Consider the following 21693-nt stretch of genomic DNA (forward strand, 5'->3'; position numbering starts at 1 on the left):
CCAGAAATTTTGTACGAGGATATCAGGCACTACTCCAACCAACCAACCCACCCACCCCCAAAACTCACTGCCATGGAGTCAATTCTGACGCAGGGTGACCCTAAAGGACAGGGTAGAGTTGACCCTGTAGATTTCTGAGACTGTAGACCTTTACTGGGGTAGAAAGCTTCATTTTTCTCCTTGTGGTTGCCAGGTTCATTCCATTACCAGGCTCTGAGGGCTTCACTGTTTATGGTCAACTGTCTAGTTGCCTGGAGAAGTGGCCTCTCCTTGCCACTTGCAGGCATAGATGAACTTTCACAAGGACACGGGATCTGACTCACTGTGTTAATTTTAAAGGAGGAGAAAGGATGGCAGAAGTTCGGGGAGTCAATTCTCCCTTGGCTGACTGTTGACTAATGTTCCATCCTCTCGTGATGCATTGGCCCCAAGGTCCCATTTGTCTCCAAGATGTCTTGCTTGCCAGGTGGATGTAGCATTTATGTCTCACTGCCGCTTCACACAAGACAGTGGCTGAGTAGCAGTCCCGCTCTCTGTTCCTCCCCTTTCCTCCTTGGTGTTCCATTTTGCTGTCACTCTCGGTGCCCTGACAGGGCACCTCCACATGAAGCATCAGCACACGATCCCAGAACTGACTCAATAGCAGTGGGTTACGGATTATAATCCTTGCCTCAGGCTCTGTTATGCAGGAAATAGCATGTTCTGTGCATAGTTTATTTCAGAGCCTCACCAACACTTTGAAGTCTGTAGGAATGTCCTTGTCAGTCATACGATAAAAATGAGAACATTGAGAGTCAGATATTTTAGGTGAGTAGCCCAAGAATTACCTGCTCCTCGCCATCTGATGCACAGCAACCTCATACGGCGGAGTAGAACTGCCCCGTGGGTTTCCAAGACTGTACCTGTGCACGGGAGTAGAAAGCCTCGTCTTTCTCCTGAGGAGCAGCTAGTGGATGTGAACTGCTGCCTTGTGGTTCACTGCCCAATTGGTAACTCACTATGCCACCAGGCCTCCTAGCCTGAGATGACGTACATCCATCCATTTGTTCCTTAACTTATTAATAAACACCAAGCACTTATTGGTGCTTTTATGTGCCAGGTAGGGTGGGATATGCCATGGGTTTCAGCCTTAACTTGAAATTCTCATTGGGAGGGGACAGACACTACAGAAGTGAATACATAAATAAGTAAAATATATTCTTAAATAAGTAAAATATATTCTTAAAACTCAGTTTATTGAGGGCTTTTACAGCTCTTGTCACAATCCATCCATCCATCCATTGTGTCAAGCACATTTGTACATATGTCGCCATCATCATTTTTCAAACATTTTCTTTCTACTTGAGCCCTTGGTATCAGCTCATTCTCACCCCTTCCCCTCCCTCCCTCATGAACCCTTGATAATTTATAATTTTTGTTTCATGTCTTACACCAACCACTGTCTCCCTTCACCCACTTTCCTATTGTTCGTCCCCCTGGGAGGGGTTATATGTAGATCACTGTGATCAGTTCCCCTTTCCTCCCCCACTTTCCGTTTAACCTCTTGGTATCACTACTCTCATTATTGGTCCTGAGGGGTTTATCTGTCCTGGATTCCCTGTATTGCAAGCTCTTATCTGTACCAGTGTACTTGCTCTGGTCTAGCTGGTTGCTTCCTCCCCCTGACTATCATGACCCCGATTCTACCTTACACATCCGGCCAGAGCAGAAGGTGTTCTAATGGTGATGAATAAGAAGACCAAGGGGATACAAAAGAGTACAGGGAAGACTCAGAGACGGACATTTGTAAGGTGATCCATGCAGGTATCTCTGAGATGGTGGCATTTGAATGGATACCAAGTCTAGGTTAGAACTTCTAGAGGTTCTATGTGCTGTAAAACTAAGTAGATTTCCCCATCCCTGACTATGCAATTCAAACAAAAACAATAGCATGAGTTTTTAAAAGGCCAGCGTATAACAAAAAAGAGGATGGCCCTCAGCGAGTTGGGTTGACCAGTGACTGGAGCAATGGGCTCAGGCATGAGAACAATTGTGAGGATGGAGCAGGGCTGAGTGGTGTTTTGTGTTGTGCGTGGGGTCCCCTGCGTCAGAACTGACCCATGTTATACAACAACAGTGTACAACATGTTTGAGAACTGAACTATATATATATATATATGTATATATATATATATATATATATATTAGTAAACAAATGACAGCATCTCATTGTTTCCAGAATGGTTACTTGCATTTGAAATTTTAAAAATAAAAGATTTAAAAGTATTTTCCTAACCCCCTCCTATATTTATTATTGTGTGTGTGCTGGGAGGCCTGGTGTTGCAGTGGTTAAGCACTCCGCTGCTAATCCAAAGGTTGTTGGTTCAAACCTACCAGCCCTTCATTGGGAGAAAGAGGAGGCAGTCTGCGTCCGTAAAGGATAACCTTGGAAACTCTTTGGGGCAGTTCTAGTCCATCTCATAGAGTCACCGAGACAGTCATCCACTTGATGGCATTGCGTTTGGCTTGTACCTTTTTCAATAATTGTGCTTCGTATCAACTCACAAAGTTGACTAGAGTGTTACTCAGTATTGGTTGAGATCTAGATGAGTATTATATTATGTCACTTTTAGAACACTGTAGGCAGCGAGGGGCCCTTGTGGAGTCGTGGTTGTGCATTGGGCTGTGATCTGCAAGGTCCAAGGCTGGAAACTTCCAGTCACGGTGTGGGAGAAAGATGAGGCTTTTTACTCTCACCAAGAGTCACAGTCTCAGAAACTCACAGGGGCAGGTCTACTCAGTTCTACGGTGTTTCTAGAGACTCACGGGCAGGGAGGCTTTGGCTTTTAGACAGAAGGAGCAGCAGGTACATAGACAATGAAGTGTAAACCAGCCTGATGCACTTAGGGAAGAGAGAGCAGGCGGACTGTCTGGGGAGTAGAGAGGAGATGTGAGATGCAGTTGTGGGGTTGATAAATACATGCTGCAAGTACACCCCGTGCTACAAGGTTCGGGTTTTAACCTGAGAGACTCAGAAGCCATAACCCCAACCAAAAGTCCACTGCCATTGAGTTGATTCTGACAGTTTCTATGTAGAGACTGTATATAGCATTTCTTTCTCCGTCAGAATGACTGGTGGGTTCAAACGACCAACTTTTCCATTAGCAACTCAATGCCTGAGCCACAGAACCACCAGGACTCTTTACCCCCAACTCAGGTACCCCGAAACCCATTCTCTATTGTAACCTGCCTATAATAGAAATGAAACCTGGCTCAGAAGATAAAAGAAAACCAAGAGAAATCTCAAGGAAAATACTTAGAATTGCATAGTTCAGGAGATGCCCTTTCAGCTCTAAAATGATGACAAAGTGGGAGAAACAGGCCAGTGAGTGATCCTCATAGAAGGATCTGAAGGAGCAGCTGACGTCATTAACAACAGTGCCAAGTGGCAATTTTAAGTTTGCAACTCTGACCTTTTGACTCTGCACCAGTCCTGTCACACACAGCGACGGAGCTGGGGCTTCAGTCTGGCGTCTCATAACATGAGGCTCTTAGATGATGCAAAAACACCTCTCCAGTGGTGCCCCTCCCCCCACAGTAGACAATCCTCCTGGAAGTGCATCCACTCGATCTGACTTCATTGTCTCACCTGCGGACTGGATATGAACCAGTCTCTCATCAGAAGCTGGGGAGGCAATCCGGTAGGAGCTGGTGGGGCAGATTCTTGGGTCACCAGGACAAGATATATGTGACCTGAGGGTTTTTGAGAATCGCCTGTGGTTCACACCAGGATGAACACTCCAGGCACCAGGTCTGTAGTGATTGTCCTCATCGTTTCAAATGACAAATATGATTGCTTTGTCTACTGGGAAGCTACTTACTGGGTGGTTGCTGCCTTAACAAGGGTCAGCAGATGCTTCCCATCATCTTGAAAAGTATCTAAGAAAATGACAGGGAATGATGGATGCATGCATCTGATTAGTAAGGTTTGTTTTATTTCTGTTCTATTAATTATTTTTGGGGGGGGGCGCGAAAGGAAGGCCACTGCAAAAGATTCTGTGACCCTCACTGGGTGGGCATGTAATTGCCCAGGTGGGGTGGGGGTCGCTTTTCTGTAGAAGAGAAGACTAAGGACCGGTCCACAGCCTGGAAACTTTGCACTCGCTTTGCTTCACACCAACTTCCATTTTCTGCAATGCCCGGTCCATCTTCACCCAGGAGCATGCCAGTGTGGGGACACAGCTCCTCTTCTCCTGGGACGCATCTCTGCAGTTCTTGAGGCCTTGGATAATTCATGACCCTTGTGTCTGTACCAGCCTGAATCCCCATCCCAGACACTGCCACCTCTCTGACTTCCCCAGCCTGTCTCCCAGGGCTGCTGTTCCTTCTCGGGCTCTGCAGAGCTTAATTCAATAGGCTGCTACGCGGACTGCGGAGACTGTCCCTCTCCAGCTGACCACTAAGTGACATTTTGATGCTATTAATGTGCAGCCATCGGCTCCCCTCCTCCTCCTCTTCCCAAAAGGAGTTGCGGGGAGAGAAACTGTACAGAATAGAGGCAGGGGTGGTTCTGTGATGGAGGGACCCTTTGCTCCCAGGGAAGAGAGAGCTGGGGGTGTGGACATGACCCCATGGAAAGCGGGTAAACATGGATGTTTGTGCATTGTCGCTCGCACCTTCTCTGCGGTCCCACTGCTCCAGCAGCCTGCCCCCACCATCCCGGCGCCTCTCAGCAATTCCCCAGCTGTCAGCTCTCTGCCTGCCTGGCTCTGGCTGCTCCGCTAGGAGCTGCTCCCCTGGGCTTCTCTCTGGCTTGTCAGTGGACTGCGTCAGCATCACGCCACACTGTCTCCCGTTGGCCTGGTGATCAACGCCTGACGGGCGGCCCTCTCTCCCCTCTCAGCTGGGGCCAATGGGAGTCAGGGGAAGGTTTTGGTTACAAATGAAAATAAAATAAATAAGTCATACTCCTGCCCGCCGGAGTCTGGGAGAAACATCTTCATGGTCTCATAAATCTTCTCTTTTAAATTTGTCCTTCTCCTTGTAGATGCCCCTTCCACCCCCACCTCCACCTCCACCCCCTGCCTCTAGCTGGCTGCCCCTCACACTGCAGAGAATACAAAAGAGGGCCTTAGACTGAGACGGGATGTTGGTAAACCTCCCAAGAAGGCAATTGATGCTGTGTGTCCGGAGAGAAGTCAGCAAGATAGAATTCACGACAGTGACAGGCTGTCTCCAGCCCCCGCTCACGGCCTTCTGCCCTTTAAGACAAGTCACCAGCTCTTCGCCGATTTCCCCAAAGCGCTCAGTTTCTTTATTTCTTCCAGTTACAGAGTGGTTTTGTCAAGAAGTTTGTCCTAAATATATTAGCTGCTTCATGAAAGCTTGTTGACTTTGTTGCCTTACAGACTTTGACCTCTATTTAAAGGCAAGCACCTTAAGGCAGGGGCTGTAATTATTCTCATGCAGGTGCACATGAAAAGAGGTGGCCAAGGCTAACCTCCACGGGCCAAGGGAACGAGAGCCTGGGTTTCCAAGGACACAGGGCAACGAGAGGATCCAAGGGCAGGAGAGTGTATGAGGAAGTCAAAGAGTATTGCTACCGGGGTTCCGATTCATGCACGTGTGAGCTTAGTCTAGAACAAAACACGTTTAAACAGACCTCTGCAATCAACGAGTGTATCTCCACAATACACTTGCCTTAGCCTCAGTAGGATGGACTCAAAAGAAAAATCCAATCCAAAGTGGCTTCTGAGAGGATCTGCTGAGTGAGTTAAACTCAAGGCATAAAGGGGAAATCTTGACAGATTTTCTCAAAGGACGCATGACAATCACAAGGGCTTAGTTAGAAGTTGTAAGAAAAAGGCCCCGAGAGTTGTGCCCAGGAATTTTTGCACCACGACAATGTCCTTGCACATTTTTCTAGGTAGCAAGGACTGTCCCACAAGAATTTGGCAAGGAGACTTTACCTTGTTCACCCTACAGCCCTGATCTGACCTATGCAATTTTCTTTTTATTCCCCCAAACTCAAAGACTATTGAACAAAGAACAGAATGTGAGTCTCATGAGGCTATCGAGACTACCGGTTTGTTACGGTGTACGCCAATGAGCACAGAGTTCTTCAGGAAGGGTTAGTGCGGTGGACACACTGCCTTCCAAAGTGTATGGAGGACGTCTTCAGAAATAGTGGCTTCACATCTGGATACATTAGAGCAGTTCTTTTTTTTTTCCCCCTTACATTAACCAAAATTATTTTTATAAGGTTCTTTTTTACTTATAGAGAACATCTATTAAATTTTAAGGTGACAAAACATTTATTAAGTTGTAAACAGGGTAAGAATAAGAAAGTTCAGACACATATCATACGGATAAAGGAGACCGTCATCCTGGGCTCAGAACGGCATCTCTGGGTTTGTAGCAGTACTTTTGGACTTGCTCTTATACAATGGAGAGACACCTTCTCTGGTCTGCCCATGGTTTCCTGGGTCCTTCCACAAGGATCCACCCCGTTCACCAACAGAGAGATCTTCTGAGCAGATGGGGAACACTATACCTCTAGCTCTAACACCCTTACAATTCCTCGGCAAGTAATCAGTGTCCTGCAAGACTGTGGCCCAGGAACAAGGTAAGGCCTTTGCAGCCATGCCATGGGCTCAGTAGCCTCGGTCACATGGGTCTAGACCAAGCTGAAACATGTTCATTAGACTTGGGCTCTTTTCCAGACTTGTAAACCTACGTGATCTTGAATTAGTCACTTAACGTCTTTGGATTTTGCACGTGTCATCTATAAAGTGAGAAAGTGGGACAAAGTGGTTTCCATTTTGATTCCTAGCACTAATATCCCACGCTTTCCCCCTTGAAAGCTGACTTAAGCACTTACTATTAGAGGTGGAGGGCTATCGCAGTACCAACAGAACTACTGACATTAGTTACCATCCATAATGGCAACTTACTCTCCAGACAACGTTCTTCCCAGCATCACCCAGTCTCACAACTTCTCATATGCCATTTCAGCCTGGAAGCAGCTCACAATAATACAGTATTTCTGTCTCTGCAACATCACGTTTCTCTGACTCAGAGTCCATAATAGATCAACGAAGGAGATGAAGAAAGCAAATCTATCATAAAACTCTTATGGGTAAATATGAGAAAACATGCTTATATACAATAATTCTTCAAGTGGGTTCCATCTATACATGGATAGTCACAGTTCATAAAATGTCTATATTTCAGATAATGAGGCTTATGCAATATGAAGTCATCAGTTCTGCCATGAAATTTAATCTTAGAAACAGAATAATGAATGAAAGAAGCAGCTTTGATCTTGTCGTGAGGCTGTTTTTAACTCACTGAGACCCCATGTGACAAAGTAGCCCAACCTTGGAGGATTCTTGAGACTGTACTCCTTATAGGAGCAGATCAGCAGCACTCTCTCCCTTGGAGTCCTGGAGTGGGTTAGAACACCAATCTCTCAGTTAATGGTTGCATGCTTAACCATTGCACCACCGGTGTTGATTTTAGAAGAGCAATAATGGGATAAGATGGAGAGATTTGAGGTCCGGAATTCCGGAAGTTGAGTATAAGGGTTGAAAGGGTTCCTTTGTCCCAAACATCTGGGAAACATCTAACTGGATGAGAGCTTTCAGACTGAGCTGCCCCACTTCACTCTTACCTTGGTCACAATACCTGTTTTGACAATTCCACTCATTACTATAAACAAGCCTGTTTCTTCTTATCTTGCATTAAAAACCCACACACATTCATGGGTCCCTAACTGGAAGAACCGTGGCAAGTTCCGCAGCTCAAAGGTTTCTGCCTGAAGGGGTTTGCTTCTCCGGGTGTAACAAACACATACATTGCTCTAACTCCTTACTATTGTTTAGCATGCATGTCTGCCCACTTCTTTACTGTCCTTGGAAAAACTGTCTCCAAGCCCCCTTAAAGAGTATGCTGAACTAACCCCCCCAAAAAAACCCTTCCCCTGCTGTTGAGTCGATTCTAACTCATAGCGCTGGCTGGGTGTATGTTACCCTGAAGCAAAAATGGCTCTAAGTACCTATTTATTAATCCATCCTGCTGTGTCACCATATCCCCTGATCAATAGTCTTGGCACGGGGAGTGCTAGCTCACTATGGCTGCTTCCTCCTTCCTCTTGCAGGACTGCGGGGGGAGGGGGGACTTCCCAGATCATAGTTAACACATGTGTATTTGCCACTTCCCTTCTCTTCCCATTTGTTTTTAGTCAGAGGGCTGAGTCCAGCTCTGGTTTTCAAGCTGAAAGACTTAGATTTTGATTCCACCCCCCAACCCCACTTTTTAATACCGGTGCAAAGTTTCATTTTAAAATGTGTACTCAATAGCTTGATATTTCTCTCTCATCCCTTTGCTCATGTGGTGCTGTGTAGTGTTTCAGCCCATGGGCCCTGAAGGCAGACCCATGAGTCCCTGGACAGGCATTCAGCTTCTCTAACTGGCCATTGCCCAGGCAGGAAAATGGAAATGAAGGATAGCCTTCCCTTGTAGAGTTGTGTGATTAGATACCATAATGCAAGTTCTGAGTCGGACTTCTAATGGATACACAGCAAGTGCTCAGTGAGTGTTCGCCAGGAATATTGCTTCCCACACTCAAAACTCCATGCCATCCAGTTGATGCTGACTCAAAGCGTCCCTAGAAGATAGGATAGAACTGCCTCTGTGAGTTTCTGAGATGGTCACTGCCAGGCCTCCTTGATACTCCAAATTTCCTTGGTTGGCTTTTTATTTGATTAAGATGTCTGCAAGAGCTTCCCACAAAGGAGAGGCATTAGACTGGCTTGGCTCTATATTATTAGTACTTTGCCATTGTAATGTGTTGGGTTTCGTTTTGTGTTTTCCATTTTCTCTCTTTCTTTCTGAACACTGCCTCCCTCACCTCCTCCCCTACAGACGAACCACCTGGGCTGGTAAAGAGTGTATTACTCTTCTCCTCCTGAGCCCCTGGCTGAGGATGTATTTATAATAAATGCTCAATAAATGTCTACCAACTGAATGATTCCCTTTCTATATTCTGATCGTATTCTTGTCTTGCTATTTTTATTAGAGTACGGTATCCTGAGAAGTTGCTTGTCTTGGCAATAGAATCTATGTTTCTAAGCTACTCCTGTAAGGCTAGGTCCTAAGACAACAGTCTCCAAAGTACTTATGATCTGAACCCAAGCTCAGTTGGAAGCTCTGGGAGAAAAGGCGTTAGTGGTCATCTGAATCTTTTCCTGCATTTGTGAGGTGAGGACAATGGTGAATAATTGGGTAGTGGAGAGAAAAATGACATTTATGTGAAGGCTCAGGTGCTGTCTTTGTGCTTCTGAACATGAATGGCTTCTAGGGCGCTGGCTGAATACCCAACACCCCTGTGCGGTTCCCTTCACCAGTCCACTCTTCCCTTGCCTCCTCTTGGTTACTTCTTTCTCTCCTAAATGGAAGTCTGCTTGCAGGCTTGGTTTGGCCGCCAAGATGAGATGTCAGCCCCTATCACCTTTCCCCTTTCCTTTTAATGATGTGTCATCCTTCCTATCCAAGTCCTTTCTTAGAGCATTCATGCTCTCTGACACATGTTTTTTCTTTGGCCTCTCCACAAAGGAGAGAAATGGTAAATTCTGTAATCAAAAAATCATTGTGCATGACTATAAACAAAATCATATGGTTAAGAATGAGGGGGATCGGGGCAGAGACCCAAAGCCCATCTGTAGACAATGGAACACCTCCCACAGAGGGGTCACAGGGAAGGGATGAGTCAACGGGGTGCAGTAAAACACTGATGAAACACAATATTCCTGTGGTTCCTTGACTTCAGTGATGCCTCTATGTACACAGCCATAGATAAGAGGTAAGGGCTCGGGAAAAGGAGCAGGACTGGGAAGAGAGATACCAGATGGAAAGGGTGAAGGGGAGTGGGGGGAGGAGAGGAGGAAGGGGAAACTGATCGACACACAACCCTTCCAGGAGAAAGAACATCAGAATCCATGGAGGAAGAGAGACAGTGGTCAGTGTGAGACATGAGAATAATAATTTATAATCTATCAAGGGGTCACAAGGGTGGGGGGAAGGAGAGGAGGGAAAAGAGGAGCTGATATCAAGGGCCCTATAGAAAGTAACTGTCTAGAAAAGAATGACAGCAACCTATGTACAAATATGCCTGATACAATTGATGTACGGATGGTAATAAGCATTGTAAGAGCTCTCAATAAAATGATTTTTAAAAAAGAGAGAAAAGCTATACTTTATGCAGATTTCATTTCCCCCCTTCTTTCTCCCCACCCCCTATTCCAAGATCCCTTCCAGATGGCTCCTTGGCTTCTTCTGTTTTGTTGAGCTTTAGATTGATATGACTTTGGTAGTTTGGAGATCTACTAGTCTTTTTATTATTGAGTTCTACAAGTTCTTCAAATACTGCGGGTTCAAATTCCTTATCAGGTATATAATTTACAAATATTTTCCTCCATTTTGTGGGTTGTGTAACCACCAGAAGCCACATTAAGAGCCTTATCTTTTCACTTTCTTGATAGCATCATTTGAAGCAGAGAAGTCTTTTATATTTTATTGCAGTCCAAGTCATGTATTTCCTTTGTACATGGCGAAATGAGAGGGCATGCCACTCAACCCCATTTTCCTCTAAGAGTTTTATAGTTTTAGCACTTACATTTAGGTTTTTGATTCATTTAAAGCTACCTTTTGTGTGTGATGGGAATTAGTTGTCCAATTTTATTCTTTTGTATGTTGATCGAACACCACTAGTTTAAAAGACACCTCCCCACCCCACCCCACAGAATTGTTTTAGGACCCTTGCTAAATATCAGCTGACTAGAGATGTGTGGTTCTAGTTCTGAACTCAAAATTATAATTTTTAATAAATCATTTTATTGGGGGTTCTTATAACAAGCACATTTGTACATAGGTTGCCATCACCATTTCCAAGACATTTTCTTTCGACTGGAGCCCTTGGTATCAGCTCCTCTTTATTCCCTCCCTCTCTGACCCTCTCACCTTTGTGAACCCTTGGTCAATTATAAATTATCATTATATTCATATCTTACACCATCCGCTGTCTCCCTTCACCTACATTTCTGTTGTTCGTCCCCCTTGGTGGGGCGGTGGTTATATGTCAGTCATTGCGATCAGGTCCCCCTTTCCCCCCAGTTTCCCCCTCATGGTATCGCTACTCTTATTATCTTCCCTGAGGGGGTTATCTGTTCTGGATTCCATGTGTCAAGAGCTCTTATTTGCACCACTATACATGCTCCGGTCTACCCGGACTTGTAAGGTAGACCTGGGGTCAAGATACTGGGGTGGAGGAAGCATTAAAGAACTAGAGGAATGGTGTTTTGTCAGTGCTATACCGCATCCTGACTGGCTTGTCCCTTCCTTGTGACCGTTCTGTGAAGGGATATCCAAATGTCTACAGCTGGGCTTTGAGTCTCCACTCTGATGCCTCTCATTTGCATTGATATGATTGTTTGTTTTGGGTCTTCTGATGCCTGATACCTGATCCCATCATCACCTCATGATTCACGCAGGCTGGTGTGTTTTTCCCATGTGGGCTTTATTGCTTTTTTTCTAGATGTTCACTTAAGTTCAAGCCTTTAAGACCCAAGATGCTATATCTTGTAATAGCCAGGTACCATCAGCTTTCTTCACCACATTTGCTTGTGTACTCATTTTGACTTCATCGATCATGTAGGGAAGGTGAGTATCACAGAATGTCAGGTTATTAGAACAAAGTGTTCTTTAGAGGGAGCACTTGAGTAGAGGTCCAATGTCCATCTGCTACCTTGATACTTAACATATACATATATGTACATAGTCCTATATTCCTATCATTATATATTAATATATTTACATATATATGCCTATATTTGTACCTCTATAAATGTTTTTTGCTTCCTAGTTCTTTCCTCTATTTCCTTTTACTTTCCTCCTGTCCCACTGTCATGTTCGACCTTTATTTGGCTCTCAGTAATTCCTCTCGGCTACATTGCATTTGCTCAAACACATTTGCTCAAACCCCATCAGGAGTTCTACACCCTCCTTGCCATTGATCCTAGATCTCTTGTCATTCCCTTGTCCCTGGGTTTGTTGACTCCCCTCTCCCTTTCCCCCACCTACCCCTTTCCCCTATCCACCTGGAACCATCGGTCCATTGTTTTCTCCTCAGGATTGTTTATCTTGCTTATCTTATATAGCTAGACATGAAAAAAAAAGGTAGAAGAAAGGGGAGGGAAAAAAAGGCCAATAAATAGCTCCAGGTCTGTCTGCTGAGCCTTATGTCTGTTTTCTGATGGAGTCTGATGAGGTGCCAAGCCCTGTCCTCCGAGTCTGAAGTCTTTTTTGGAATTCCTTGGGGACTTTTTTTGCTTTGCTCCCCTGGCTGCTCCATTGCACTAACTTTGTGTTTCGTCCAGTGTTTGTGGAGGTCAGACTGGCACTATTCCTGCACTGTGCCTCCAGCGCTGTCCTCTGCAGCACTGTGGGTCAGTGAGGGGAGGTTTTGTCTCATGAGGTCTGGCCCTATGGTCCTTTCTGTGCTTTGGCTACTCTAAGCAGGAGTGTCGTCCTCAGGGATTGTTGGGCCAGGATTTGGTTCTCTCTCTCTTTTTTCCCTTCTTAATTTCCTCCTTTGTGGTCTGGGAAGACCCGCCACACTCCCCAAGTTATGTCTTCAGTGCTGTCTTCTGTAGTGCCATATTCTGGGGAGGGGTCAACGGAACTGGGATTAGGGCTGGCCCTGCAGACCTCTCTGTGAGTTTGCTGTTTCATGTCGGTACATTGCCCTTAAGGCTTGGCATACTAGGTTGAGGTCTGGTCCCTCTCTCCCTTTTCTGTGGAGACATACACAGTACCCTACCCGTGGTGGGTTAGTGCCCTGTTCCCACACTATCCATGTCCCCCATCCAACCTTTTTTCCTTTCCCTTCCTTTTTACTTGGCTTCCATATGCATCCGTAGGTTGGGTCTGACGTCTACCAAAGTGCCTGGGCTATGCTCATCTTTATATTACTATCACATATCCTTGATTACTGTTGCTTTGTATGTTTTGTAATCAGAAAGTGTGAGTCCTCTAATTCTGCATTTTTCTAGACTACTCTGGTTCAGTTCCAATTCCATATGAATTTTCTGACCAAGTTATCAAGTTTTATAAGAAAGCCAGCTGAGATTCTGATATAGATTACATTGATTACATTGACTCTACACATTAAAGTTTTCTGATCTATAAACATGAGACGTTTTCCCATCAACTCTACTCTTCTTTAATTCCTTTCAACAATATTTTATAGTTTTCAGAGTATAAGGTTTGCATTCCATTGGTGGATTTACTTCTAATTATCTTGGTTTTGATGCGACTGAAGATTGAATTATTTTCTTAATTTTATTTTCAGATTGTGCTTTGCAAGTATATAGAAATACAGTTGATAATCACACATTGATCTTGTAATCTGATCTTTTTCCGGACTTATTTATTCCAATTTGTGTGTGTGTCTGAATCACATAGATTTTTTTTTACATGCAAAATCAGGTCATCTGCGTCTAGAAATAGTTTCACGTTTTTCTTTCCAATTTGAATGTTTTTAATTTATTTTCTTACCTAATCACCCTAGCTAGAACTTCAAGTATAGCTTAATAGAAATGTGACAGCGACGTTCTTGTCTCATTCCCACTATTTGGAAAAAGCCCAATCTTTTACCATTAAGTGTGATAGCTCCTGTGATTCTTTTACAGATGATCTTTTGAGGTTGAGCGCTTTTCCCTGTCTTCCTAGTGCGCTGAGTGTTTTTGTCATGAAAGAATACTAAATTCTCTCAAATGCCATTTCTGCAACAATTAACATGATGGTGTGGTTTGGACTTTTTATTTGACCAATGCTGTTTTTAAGTGCTGTTGAATCGGTTTGGACTCACATCAGCCCTGTGCATAACAGAACGAAGCACCGTCCAACGGTGCCGTCCATCCTCCCAATGATTCTCATGTTGGACCCATTGTTGCGGCCAGTGTGTCAATGCATCTCATCACAGGCCTTCCTCTTTTTCACTGCCCTGCTGCTATATCAAGCATGATATCCTTCTCCAAGGACTGGTCTCTCCTGAAAAGATTTACTAATGTAGTATATGGTATTCACTACTTTTGGGGTGTAAATCCAATTTTTCATTCCTGGGATACATTCTACTAGGTACTAGTATAGAATTATTTCTATGTAAGAACATGGTTCAATTTAGATTGCTAGCATTTTGTTGAGAATTTTTGTGTTTATAGGCAAAGAAATATTGTTCTTAGTTGTTGTGTGTGTGCATGTGTGTGCGTGTGTGTATGTGTCATGACTTTGCCCCATGTGGGCACCAACCTTAGTTTCATAGAATTTTCTTCTCTTATTTAGATATTGAAGTCAACAGCTATATTGTCTATGCATTTCTCTTCGAATTTGCTAGTTTTGTTTCATGTATTGTGGTGTTCTGTTGATGGGTGTATATTTTCAGAATTATGGTTGATCTCGATGGATTGGCTATCTTGGCACTATGGAGACCTCCTTTTATCGTTTGTAACTTTTGTTGGTGTTGTTTTGTGTGCTCTTGGCATAGTCACTGCAGGTTTCATGAGGTTGCTGTTTGCATGATCTTCCATTTTCCATCCTCCTGCTTTCAATCTACTTGTGTCTTTGAATGTACAGTGTGTCTAATATAGGCAGCATAGAGTTGGATTCTAGTCTTTTTATCAAAATTATATGATAATTTGTGATTTTTAATTGAATTTTTTCATGCAGTCACACTTAATGCTGTGATTGGTATAATTAGATTTACATATACCATTTAACTAATTGGTTTTATTATATCTCATCTTTGTTTGTTCCTTTATCTTTTTTAACTGCTTTCTTTTGTATTAAGTTAGTATTTTCTAATGCACTATTTTGATGTCTTTAATTAGTTTTTCGCCATCCGTTTGAGTTATTTCCTTACAGCTGTTCTAAGGCTTACATCTGCATCTTGACTCAGCAGAAACAGCTTCAGGGTCACCCGGATCCCAGGGAGCTGTACAAATATCACTCGTAGCTAGCAGGGTTCCCTTTCCATCCTTTTGGTTGTATCCCCATCGTATTTGCTGCTCCTGGTTCTCCTCATTCGTTCTTGTGGATTTGAGTTCCCATTTGAAGTCGCTTTCTTAGCCCAATACAGTTTTATTTCCCCTACGTCCACTGGCTTCCACTGGTTACAGGTCCAACAGCACGTGACTGCTTTATGTGACCATGCCTTAAGCAAGAGAAGAAATGAGAATAAATATGCATGTATACTCTCTTTCATAATTTAAGCTACTGGTGGCTGTTTTTAAACTACCAGGTTTGATGAGGAGCACAGTCACTCAGCTGCTGACACGGCTTTGTGGGATGCGGCTTTCCTCAACTTTTTTTTGCATGTGAACATTTTCTTGTGCTTTAGGTGAATGCTTAGCTAGAGAATTAGATTCCCAACTAATAGTTCATATACAAACTCTTTCCTTATGCTGGCTTTCAGTTTCCCGGCACCTGGCTTCCCTGTCTCTGCCTTGTCAGTTTTGCTTTGGGAAGGAACACATTCCTCGGTGGTACTGTTTTATACCCACTGCCAACGCGTCAATGCTGACTTATAGAGACCGCCTGTGGGTTTCCAAGATGGTCCCTGAGTACCGGAGTCGAAGGAGCTTCTGGTGGTTTTGAACGGCAACCATATGGATCGCAGGCCAGTGTGGACCGCTGCACCATCAAGACTCCCATTGTTTTAGAGGCTCGACTGGTATCTGACTGCAGGGTGGCTGGTCTTTGGGAGTTTCAGGCCAGAAGGCTGGGTGTTCCTCTAGTTTCTTGAGACCAGCAAGTCTGGTTCCTCCCTTCCCATTTAGTTTATTATTTTTTTCAAATATTGTTTTTAACTTGGATTTTGATTTCCCCCCTCATTCTAACCAGAATCTTTTATTATGATCTTAGAATGGTTGATAATGCTAACCGGGCAGCATCAAGGTCTCCTGACCTCTGGTTAGATGAGGCTGTGTGTAGTTCATGTGAGCCATTGGTGTTTATGACTGAATTGCTTACTTGGGTTGCCAGTTGTTTTTATTTTCATTCTCTTTTGCCCCAGGTCGAAAGAGGCTAATAGCTGTCTCCTGGAAGGCTCCTCGTTAGCTCCTAAGACCCCAGATGCTGTGTACAAGACTAGGGTACAGAACATTGTCTTTATGAACTGTTTGCCAACCGACCTGAAAATCCCTGACGACGCTGGTCTTTAGCTTTCAATTCTAGTAGTTCGATCCCAATGTGTAAGCAGCTTTTATAGCTATGCCAACAATGTACTTTATCTTACACACCTACCTATAAATGTGTGCATGCATACACACATGTATATATACACAGCATTTACAAATATTTAATTAGAAACATCTATACCCTTACTTACATGGGCATATAGACTCCTGTACAACACTCCTATTCACCTATTCACTATATACATTTACTCTATACTTGCTCACCAGGCATTATGTGTTCTCTCTGCTGCTGCAGGATTATAGGTGCCATAGCGGTTTACTGTAGTTGTTATTTATTCCAGTGTAGCTCGTGCACCTCTCGGCATCTTCCTTTGCCTTGGTCACGTTGTGCTGATGTCCGGATACGGTGCGATTGCCGTTCTCTCCACCAGACTGGTACAGCCCTGGTGGCACCGTGGGGTAGCTGTTGGACTACGAGCTGCCAGACTGGCAGTTTACCCCCTCAGCAGCTCTGCAGGAGAGAGGTGAGTCTGTGTGCTCCTATCGGGTGATAGCCTTGGAGAGCGTAGCCAGAGAGAGTCATTGTGAGGCCCAATCAGGGCAGTAGGTTTTTCATCAAAATTCGCTCTTCTCTGCTATCTAATTAGCAAGTCTCCCTTCTTTTTCCCTTGGTGTGCATCAAATAACGTTCCTTTCCGTGTGTAAATTTAGTCTCCGCTTTTTATAATAGTGGCTTCATGCAATATTTGCCCTTTTGCATTTGACTTACTCCACTCAGCACACTGTCCTATAGACTCGTTCATGTTGCAAGATGTTTCCTGAATCCTCCATGAGTCTTTATCACAGTGTAGCACTCCATTGCATAGCTTACTGCCATCGTGTCGATTCTGGCTCCTAGTGACCCTATAGGAGAGGGTGGAACTGTCCTTGTGCATTTCTGAAACTATCACTCTTTTGGGAAGTAGAAAGTCTCACCTTTATCCCACAGAGGGACTGGCGGTTTCAAACTGCTCACCTTGTGTAGCCCACTACACCACAAGGGCTCCTGTATAAACACAACACAATTTGTTTATTTATTCACCCACCGATAGACTCTTAGGTTGCTTCCATCCTTTGGATACTGTGAATAATGCGGTGATGAACATGAGTGTGCAAATATGAGTGTGTCATCTCTCCTCTTTCTGTGGATACAGAGCTAGGAAAGGGGTTGCTCTTTTAGAAAGTGTTGTGTCATTTTCCCGAGAGGTGGCACATGGGCTAACGGTTCTTATGAGAAGATGGGGACTGGGGGTATCCTATTCACTCAGAGTGAAATGATCATCTCTCGTGGGTGTGTTGGGGTGGAAAGAAGGCTAAACATGATGGAAGTTTTTCCTGCCATTAGGAAGGCATGCTGCTTCCATAGGAAATGGCCATTGATTCCAAGTCAGGGAAGAACAGCATTTCATAGTTAAAGTGATGTTGGAACTAAGTTTGAATTGAGTTTGCTTCTTGGCTTCACTTTTTTGTTTTGGGGGTTCTTTTTGCTTTCTGGCATTAGGTAACAATTTTTCCTTGCCTCTGGAAAATGGGAATAATGATAATAATGTTCACTAATAAATGTCAGCAATTAAGCAGTCCGCACACAGTAGGTTTTTGAGTTTTGTTGTCAGGTTAAATGGAATCATCTAACGACAAACATCAGTTTCCAAAGAAAGAATTGATAATGCATTCAATTATGATCCGTGTAGTTAGGTGTTCCTGGGGTGATTCAGAAAAAAAGCACTTAAGCATTTTACAGGAACCCAGCATCATGCATCGCGGTAGAAGAGGTGAGGAAGATGGACTGAATCCAACTGGGCCCAATGAATTTTGGGAAGTGACTTTTATAATGCACCCTTAAAATCTGCTTAGCTTTACTTACTTACCCCTCTCCTTTTCTTTTCTTAAACCAAGAGCACAAATGCTTGAGGGGGAAACACTCTATTGTTTAGGTTCTTTGTAAATGGGTTTATTGTGCTGCAAACACAACAGGCATCATGGTATTTCCAGAGGGGTGGAGGAGATGAGCCATAAGTTCCCTCCCATCTAGCTTCTACTGAGGCGCGTTGTGTCCGTACCACTGACAGTTCTTCCTCCCAAGTCTCCCTCATGTGCGGCCAAGCAGCAGCCCCACGGAGCCCCTTTCGCGAGGCAAAGCTTGCTGTCGCGCCTTCTGTGATCATTATAAATTCATCACTTCCAGCTGCTGCTGAGCTCATTTCTACCTTTCTTCTTCGTGTTTTACAAATTGTGTAGCTTGGGGGCGGGGCGAGGATAACTTTAATAGGAGAGCTATTGCCGAAGACATAAAATGAAAGAACCGCGTTTCTTTGTTTCAAACCAACCATCTCAGAGGATTGGTTTCCTTTCCCGTTTTTTCCTGTTAAATTACATCTCCTAATTAGGTCATGCCACTGGAGGTGGCCTACATTCAAGGAGCCAACAAGCAACAACAGAGAGGGAGGCAGGGGAATGGGTGGGACGCAAAGAAGAATGGCTTCCAAGTGCCGTGTTTCTCAAGTGCTTTGTGTGCGACAGAAGTTTCTAGGGGCTTCACGCTCCACTGGGAAACATGCTTCTCGGTTAAATGCTGTGTCTGCAAGTTCCTGCATGGTGCACTTGGTCCTTGTGCTTACCTGTCAAGGGAGAGGCTGGAGGTTGAAAGCTCCTCAGCTGGACCTCCCCAGGAAGCTTGGGAATCCACTCAGGTAAACCAGATGTTGCAAACCCGCTTGAGAACGAGTCCATTCGGTCAGACGAGGTGGCTGTGAGTTGAGCTGAGTCAACAGCTTTACATATAGCTGTTTACATATAGCTAGACATAGGTGTGGGTGTAGGTACTGGCGTAGGTGTGGATATAGGTATAGTGTAGGAAGAGCGGTAGAGATAAAAGAGAGCATAGAGATAGAGATATACACGCGTATACAATTATTGAGCGTGACGAAGGGGTCAAAGAAACATAAGCAATCATAGCTGCCTTTAAAGAGTTTTCAGGGTATTAGACAGTTTCCCCAAAGAGTTAAGTAAGATGATAATAGGAAGCCCTGAGTGGCACACGCAGTGGACCCACCCTGACCGGCTGGCAGGGTAGCAATGGGGGTCCATGCAGAGGCACTTCGGAAGGTCACCGTCCTGGAAGCTCTGTGGAGTGGCTTGTGCTTCTAGGCTGTCGACACGGGGTCTCCATGATCCGAACTGCGACTCACAGTAACGACCTACGGTGACCGGGGTTGGTTGTATTATTTATGTCTTGCTGCAGTAGAAGTCATACCAAAACCTAGTATCTTTTAAAATTTTTAAATCATTTTATTGGGGGCTCATACAACTCTTATACAATCCGCACGTACATCAACTGTGTCAGACACATCTGTGCATTCGTTACCCTCATCATTTCTCAAAACATTTGCTCTCCACGTAAGCCCTTGGCATCAGCTCATTTCCCCCACTCCCTCCGTGCTTCCCCCTCCCTCATGAACCCTTGATAATTTATAAATTATCATTTTCTCACAGTTGGAAACAATAGCCGTTTACTGTCCCACACCTTTTGTTTGGTTCAGAATCCATACGTAGTTTAACGATGTGACTGGCTAAAGATTGCTGACAAGATTCCTGCTGTCTGAAGGAGAACTGGGGTGGGGATCTGCTCTGATTTGGTTCAGTCACATGGATGGGGAAGTTGTTATGGGTGTAGGCGGAGAGAGAACTCAGTTTACCACATGGACTTCATAGGTCTACGGCAGCAAAGCAACCTCATCCGTGTGTGTGTGTGTGTGTGTGTGTGATCCAGCTTTAGAAGCCACGCACCGTAATTTGCACAATATAGTATCAGGACATGGGTCGGTTCTATCAGTGTGGAAATGGTTCACAACAGAACATTGAGTACTGGGAGGTGGTGCTAACAGGGCCACCTGAGAGGCTGGGTACCACAACGGCCAAATGAGTTGTTCAGCATACAGGAGCTAAGGTCCTAGGTCACAGGGGCCCTGTTGGTGCTTCCTGGGAAAAGCAGGGGCTCTCCCTTCAAGCGTTACAGTTTCAGAAATTCACAAGGGCAGTTCTTCTCTGCCCGACAGTCACCAGGAGTCGGCATAGATTCAACGGCAGGGAGTTGGGTGACGGATGAGGAACGGTTAGCAGGATCCTTGGTGGTTATGAATCAGGTTGGTAACTACAAGATCAGCAGTTTGAAGCCACCAGCCTCTCAGCAGGAGAAAGAGGAGACTTTTTGCCCCCATGAAGAGTTATAGTCTCAGAAACCCACAGGGGTAGGCCTATAGGTTCTATAGGGCCATTATGAGTCAGAACCACGTCGAGGACAGTGAGATCGGAGTTTCGAGGAGTACATTAGGAATAACGGTAACTGGGTAGTGGTTTTGGAGGAAGGACTTCCTACTGTAAAGAGGTGCACTCAATGGAAGTGAGGTGCTGTTGCTGCTTGTGGGGGGGATGGTTAGCAAATGGGCAGGTAAGGCAACCAATTTGGTCCTCCATGCATGGCTGAGCTGTGGATGGAAAACGAGTAACATTCTAGGTGGATGACGTGTAATCCCAACAGAAAAAGGAGAGAATCAGAAAAGGAAGAGAAACAACTGTGAGTTCTACCCAGCGAAACCACTCTCCGTAGGCCAGGCGTGGAGGCTTCCCCTAAAGAAATGTGGAGGCTTTCGTTTTATAACTTAAGTTGTGGATACACCATGAAAGGTCCTAAAACCTCTGCTGACGAGTTAGGCCTTTATCTGTAAACAACGGGGAACCAGCCCTGCTTTCCATTTCTTTTCTTTTTCTTCTTTTCTCAAAAAGAAACCTGTAACTGTCCATGCGCGCACACACACATCAACGCGATTGGATGACAAACCAGGCAGGGCAGTGTGTGAAAATCAACACTATGCAAAAAATGGAGGATGGCCACACCGATCATAAAATGGAGGGTGACAGGATTCGAAAACAAGAGGCGTTCAGCTGTGGCCGCGCCACGTTATCACAGAGCCCGGGCCGTTCCAGCCAACAGTCCTCCCACCCGGTGTCATTAATGCTCAGAAGGGCTGGCCAGTGGCTAGGATTCCTGCTGCCTGAAGCGTGAGCCATCAAACAACGAGATGGTCAGCAAGAGAGGGGTGGGTAGATATGCATTTGAGGGAGCGTCAAAAAGTCATAACAATTCTGCTACCTTTTAATTTCATCTTTCTACAAACTTTTTGAAGCCCACTCATATGGTTAATATATAACATGCACAAAGAGCCACATTTCAGTAATTTTTTACTTACAAACATATGTACACGAGCACATATACCCTTGTAAATACTACTCAGATTAAGCTATAGAATAATTCCAACCCCCCAGAGGGTTCCCTGTGAATTACTTAAATATAGCTTTTCTGTCCATTTCTCTACAATTCCTACCAAATGATGGGGCGGGACCATGTGAAAAAGTGTAGAGGATT

The sequence above is a fragment of the Tenrec ecaudatus genome, chromosome 13 (genome assembly GCF_050624435.1).
Source record: "Tenrec ecaudatus isolate mTenEca1 chromosome 13, mTenEca1.hap1, whole genome shotgun sequence".
NCBI classification, from domain to species: domain Eukaryota; kingdom Metazoa; phylum Chordata; class Mammalia; order Afrosoricida; family Tenrecidae; genus Tenrec; species Tenrec ecaudatus.